This window comes from Oncorhynchus tshawytscha, linkage group LG08, assembly GCF_018296145.1.
Source record: "Oncorhynchus tshawytscha isolate Ot180627B linkage group LG08, Otsh_v2.0, whole genome shotgun sequence".
NCBI lineage: Eukaryota > Metazoa > Chordata > Actinopteri > Salmoniformes > Salmonidae > Oncorhynchus > Oncorhynchus tshawytscha.
Window position 1 is genome coordinate 85,740,211 of NC_056436.1, and position 6,817 is coordinate 85,747,027.

Here is a 6,817-nt window from a genome sequence, read left to right on the forward strand (position 1 = left end):
ATGTCCAAAGAAGGGCCAGAAGTATACAGAATGGTGTCTTCTGCATAGAGGTGGAATAGAGGTGGAATAGGGAATCACCCACAGCAAGAGCAACGTCATTGAAATATACAGAGAAAAGAGTCGGCCCCGAGAATTGAACCCTGTGGTACCCCCATAGAGAGTGCCAGAGGTCCAGACAACAGGCCCTCCGATTTGACACACTGAAATCTGTCTGCAAAGTAATTGGAGAACCAGCCGAGGCAGTCATCTGAGAAGCCAAGGCTATTGAGTCTGCCGATAAGAATACGGTGATTGAGTCGAAAGCCTTGGCCAGGTCGATGAAGACGGCTGCACAGTACTGTCTTTTATCGATGGTTATGATATCGTTTAGGACCTTGAGCGTGGCTGAGGTGCACCCATGGCCGGCTCGGAAACTGGATTGCACAGCGGAGAAGGTAAGGTGGGATTGGAAATGGCCGGTGATATGTTTATTAACTAGGCTTTCGAAGACTTTAGAGAGGCAGCACAGGAGGGAAATAGGTCTATAGCAATTTGGGTCTAGAGTGTCACCCCCTTTGAAGAGGGGGATGACCGCGGCAGCTTTCCAATCTTTAGGGATCTCAGACGACATGAAAGAGAGGTTGAGCAGACTGGTAATAGGGGTTGCAACAATGGCGGTAGATAGTTTTAGAAAGAGAGGGTCCAGATTGTCTGGCCCAGCTGTTTGTATGGGTCCAGCGTTTGCAGCTCTTTCAGAACATCTGCTATCTGGATTTGGGTGAAGGAGAAGCTGGGGAGAAGCTGGGGAGGCTCGGGCGAGTAGCTGCGAGGGGGGCGGAGCTGTTGGCCGGGGTTGGGGTAGCCAAAAGGAAAGCATGGTCAGCAGTAGAGAAATGCTTGTTGAAATGTTTGATTATCATGGATTTATCGGTGGTGACCGTATTACCTAGCCTCAGTGCAGTGGGCAGCTGGGAGGAGCTCTTGTTCTCCATGGACTTGACAGTGTCCCAGAACTTTTGAGTTGGAGCTACAGGATGCAAATATCTGTTTGAAAAAGCTAGCCTTTGCTTTCCTGACTGACTGTGTTTATTGGTTCCTGACATACCTGAAAAGTTGCATATCGCAGGGACTATTCGATGTTTTAGAAGTCTACCACAGGATGTTTTTGTGCTGGTCAAGGGCAGTCAGGTCTGGAGTGAACCAAGGGCTATATCTGTTCTTGGTTCTACATTTTTGAAAGGGGCATGGTTATTTAAGATGGTGAGGAAGTTACTTTTAAAGTACGACCAGGCTAACTTCAACAAACCATCTATAGAGCCATCCATTCCAGACATCAAACATCCATTAAAGACGAACGGTGACAGAGAGACATCAACCATCCAATAAAGACGAACGGGGACGGATTGATATCAACCATCCAGCCCAGTCGAACTGTGACAGAGAAACATCAACCATCCAGTCCAGACGAATTGTGACGGAGGAAAGGGAATGAAAGAGAAACTCTGTGAGAAATGTTCTAAGGCTGTGTGATGGTGTTTCATATTGCATGTTTAGGTAACCCTGAAAGCAGGAAGTTAAAGGTCACTCTGTAGCTGTGAATAATATGCACCCTAATCCCTATGTACTGCACTACTTTTGATTGGACACTGGGGTGGCATTTGGGATGCAACCCTGATCTTTTAGTGAGTCATGTTTCAAATTCCCTGAAAAGTACAACCTTTAAACTGGATTAAGAAAAATATAGTTCTCTTTCGACTTGGTTATGCTGTGACCTGTTGTTGAATCATTGAATCCCATTGTACCTCGTACCTGACCAGAATGCTTTCATATATTCAAAAGAACATAACGGGCAGCTAACACAGAACTGGCTCAAGATGAGCACCAAATGAAAAACCTATAGTTGGCTACAGAAGAGCTCAGTGAGAAGAAGGGGGTGAAGGAGAGGGAAGGGAGACATGCAAGAAAGGAGGGAGGAGAAAGTGAATAGGAGTTGTTGAAGGAGGGATAAATGGAAAAGAGGGTGAAGGGATGGAGTTGTTGAAGGAGGGATACATGGAAAAGAGGGTGAAGGGATGGAGTTGTTGAAGGAGGGATAAATGGAAAAGAGGGTGAAGGGATGGAGTTGTTGAAGGAGGGATACATGGAAAAAGAGGATGATGGGGAATCATATGGGCTGTCTAGTCTGTGTCAGGGGGAAACATATGGGCTGTCTAGGCTAGTCTGTGTCATGTGGAAACATATGGGCTGTCTAGTCTGTGTCATGTGGAAACATATGGGCTGTCTAGGCTAGTCTGTGTCATGTGGAAACATATGGGCTGTCTAGGCTAGTCTGTGTCATGGGGAATCATATGGACACTCTAGTCTGTGTCAGTGGAAAACATATGGGTTGTCTAGGCTAGTCTGTGTCGTGGGGAGACTTACACTCCAATAGATCTGTAATAATTGGTTTGTGAAACTTGCCAGCCAACCAGAAAAGCAAAGTGAAGCAATTCAGGCATTTTTGAAAGTCAGGACAATCATTAGTATAGTTGGAAAAACATGTTTTTTTGCAAGCAGTAGGCATTTATAATGAAATGTAAAGGGAAGCTTATGAACTCAGCAAAAAAAGAAACGCCCCTTTTTCAGGACCCTGTCTTTCAAAGATAATTCATAAAAATCCAAATAACTTCACAGATCTTCATTGTAAAGGGTTTAGACTGCTGTTTCCCATGCTTGTTCAATGAACCATGAACATGCACCTGTGGAACGGTTGTTAAGACACTAACAGCTTACAGACGGTAGGTAATTAAGGTCACAGTTATGAAAACTTAGGACACTAAAGAGGCCTTTCTACTGACTCTGAAAAAACCCAAAAGAAAGATACCCAGGGTCACTGCTCATCTGAGTGAACGTGCCTTAGGCATGCTGCAAGGAGGCAGGAGGACTGCAGATGTGGCCAGGGCAATAAATTGCAATGTTCGGAGTGTGAGACGCCTAAGACAGCGCTACAGGGAGACAGGACGGACAGCTGATCGTCCTCGCAGTGGCAGACCACGTGTAACAACACCTGCACAGGATCGGTACATCCGAACATCACACCTGCGGGACAGGTACAGGATGGCAACAACAACTGCCCGAGTTAAACCAGAAACGCACAATCCCTCCATCAGTGCTCAGGCTGTCCGCAATAGGCTGAGAGAGGCTGGACTGAGGGCTTGTAGGCCTGTTGTAAGGCAGGTCCTTACCAGACATCACTAGCAACAACATCGCCTATGGGCACAAACCCACCGTCGCTGGACCAGACAGGACTGGCAAAAGTGCTCTTCATTGACGAGTCGTGGTTTTGTTTCACCAGGGGTGAAGGTCGGAATCACGTTTATCGTCGAAGGAATGAGTATTACACCGAGGCCTGTACTCTGGAGCAGGATCGATTTGGAGGTGGAGGGTCAGTCATGGTCTGGGATGGTGTGTCACAGCATCATCAGACTGAGCTTGTTGTCATTGCAGACAATCTCAACGCTGTGCGTTACAGGAAGACATCCTCCTCCCTTCCTGCAGGTTCATCCTGACATGACCCTCCAGCATGACAATGCCACCAGCCATAGTACTGGTTCTGTGCGTGATTTCCTGCAAGACAGGAATGTCAGTGTTCTGCCATGACCAGCAAAGAGCCCGGATCTCAATCCCGTTGAGCACGTCTGGGACCTGTTGGATCGGAGGGTGAGGGCTAGGGCAATTCCCCCCAGACATGTCTGGGAACTTGCAGGTGCCTTGGTGGAAGAGTAGGGTAACATCTCACCGCAAGAACTGGCAAATCTGGTGCAGTCCGTGAGGAGGAGATGCTTTGCAGTACTTAATGCAGCTGTTGGCTACACCAGATACTGACTGTTACTGTTACTGTTGATTTTGAGCCCCCCCCCCCCTTTGTTCAGGGACACATTATTCAATTTCTGTTAGTCACATGTCTGTGGAACTTGTTCAGTTTATGTCTCAGTTGTTGAATCTTGTTATGTTCATACAAATATTTACACTTGTTAAGTTTGTTGTAATATTGCTTTTCTCAAGTAAATCTGGGTCAATGGAAATCTGCTGATTGTTGGCTTAAGAGGAGCTCAGTGAGAAGGAGCTCAGTGAGAAGGGGGAGGAGCTCAGTGAGAAGGAGCTCAGTGAGAAGGGGGAGAAGAGGGAAAAGGTGGGATAGTTGGAGGAATTCAAGGAGAGATTGAGAAATGATAGAGGATGAATGGAGAGATGGACAGGATCGGAGGTGACTGAGGAGGGCTGGAAAGAGGGATACAGAGGGGATGACTTAATGTGTTGTCTCTGGCCTTCTCCAGATGACCTGAGAAGTGATGATGTCACCATTTGCCTGACAGAACTTGTGTATGAATGTGCATTTTTGTGTACATATGTATGTATGTGTGTGTGTGTGTGTGTGTGTGTGTGTGTGTGTGTGTGTGTGTGAATCTGCATTTTGTGTGTGTGTGTGTGTGTGTGTGTGAATCTGCATTTTGTGTGTGTGTGTGTGTGTGTGTGTGTGTGTGTGTGTGTGTGTGTGTGTGTGTGTGTGTGTGTGTGTGTGTGTGTGTGTGTGTGTGTGTGTGTGAATGTGCATTTTGTGTGTGTGTGTGTGTGTGTGTGTGTGTGTGTGTGTGTGTGTGTGTGTATGTATGCATCCACTGTGCTTCATTTGGTTGTTGTGACCTTTGGTGCCTGTCAGACAGTCTTTCTAATAGGCTTTATGGGTGTTTATGACTACATTCTCCTGTCTGCTCAGTCCACTGACAGAACATCCCAGGGACATTTAGTTCTGTCTTTATTTCTGTCAGGTTCTTTTGACGGTTGTTCTAAGTTGCTACTACGGGACGTAACGTGTTGAAGCTACGTGTCAGGTGGCAAATGAAAAGTACAGTCAGTCTGTCTCTGCCTTTTAGATTCTCATGTGAAGTATCACAAACACATTTTACTTTAAGTTTAAGTTTAAGTTTAACGGAGCTTGTCTTTCCCCAAACAGAATGAGAGATGGAGTTTTCGCTCTCTCTTTTTTACACCTCACTCACACCACTCTAATGAACTCTTATTGTTGTTGCAGACGATATCTTCTGCTCTTCAAAAAGCTTTTAACTTCAAGGTTATAATTCCAACTGCTGGTAAAATCCCCTTTGTTTATCACAGGCTCGGTAGGACGGTGTCCTGATTATACCAGTCATAAATGTGCCACTCAAAATGACAAAATCCATATGGAGAGTATCAATCAACAAAACTCTACAAATAATTCCTCAGCAATTTACCTTTTTCAGAACAGAGAGAGAGAGAGATGATTAAAGAGGATGAGCCTTCCTTTAGCTGTCTGCATTGCAGCAGTATGGGATTCTGACTCCGCTCCCCTCTCACAATCCTCAGGCCTTTGATTATAGGAGAACGTCAGAGGGCAAAAAACTAAAAAGGAGGTGGAAGAATTACATCAAAATGGTAGTTAGTTGGGTTTTGGTCCTATAATGATAAACAGAGAAGAGAGGTAGTTAGTATTGCTCTGAGAGAGAGTTAGTTGGGATGTGGTTCTATAATCATACAGCGAGGTAGTTCGTTTGGATGTGGTTATATAATGATATATAGAGGTAGTTAGTTGGGTTGTGGTTAGTGTGGCATACAGCAGGTCAGCCACCAGGGGGAGACTCGTCGAGGCCTGGTGACAGACGGAGTATACATCATGAGGCGATGGCTCCATCTGCTGGACGTGCCAGGTCTCGACGGGCTCTCCGGCCAGGACTAATTGGGGCTGATTGGATGCTGGTGAGTAATCAAGAACTGATTGCTCACCAACTGTGCAAGGCCCATAAAGCTTCCAGAAGGGCAGCACACAAAGAAGGGGGTGGAGAAAGGACTCCCGGTGTTCACGGTGACACAAAGCGGTGTCCAACCATATGGACCAACATCGTGACGCCACAAGGGAGCTGCCAGATGATGGTGGGTGCAGTACCTCTCCTTGTGGGACGGAATTGTCTGCTGTTCGTGGCCCTATGGGGGCATGAGTTGAGGAAAAGATAGGAGCCGGCTGAAGAAGAGAGCGGGACGACCCATCGCCTGTGCGGCCCGGAAGCAACCAGTTAATCAACAAGTATCTACGGGTCCGGAGTCGGAGGAGGAGGGGGTTCCGGAACCCCCTGGGGAACCACTGGAGGAGGGGCCAGTCGAGTGGCCAGTCGAGACACCCGCGGGGGCCAACTGAGGGGACTATTCGGGACGGCCCAGTGGGAGGATCCGAACTTGAAAGCCGACCGCAGCCCAAGTGATAGCGGTGGATGGACAGCTACTTCCAGGGGTGAGTGACTGGCGATACCCCCATTTCCAAATTAAGAATAACCTTTTGTATCAGGTGTCACGCAAACAGGAGGAACTTTGAGAGGTGTTGTTGCTGCCCCAACGGTAAGTGGGAACCGTTCTTCTGCTGGACCCACCTGTTGGGGGCAGACCTGGGAATGGAGAAGACCCGAGAACAGATCGCCGCCCGGTTCCACTGGCCCGGGATGAGGAGGGACGTGGAAGAGTACTGTCGCAGCTGCCCGGAGTGTCAACTCACTGCCCCGAAAGCCCACTTCCCGAAACCTATTTGTTCAATCTGGGTGCCCTTTGAACGTATCACCATGGAAATAGTGGGACCCCTGGTAAAAATAACACGAGGACACCGGTACATCCTGGTGATAGTAGATTATGCCACCCGGTATCCCGAGGCCATTCCCCTACGGGCGGCAGTATCCAAGGGAATCGCCCAGAGCTGTACCACCATTTTAGCCGGGTGGGCATCCCGAATGAGATCCTGACAGACCAAGGTACTGAGTTTATGTCCCTCCTATTAAAA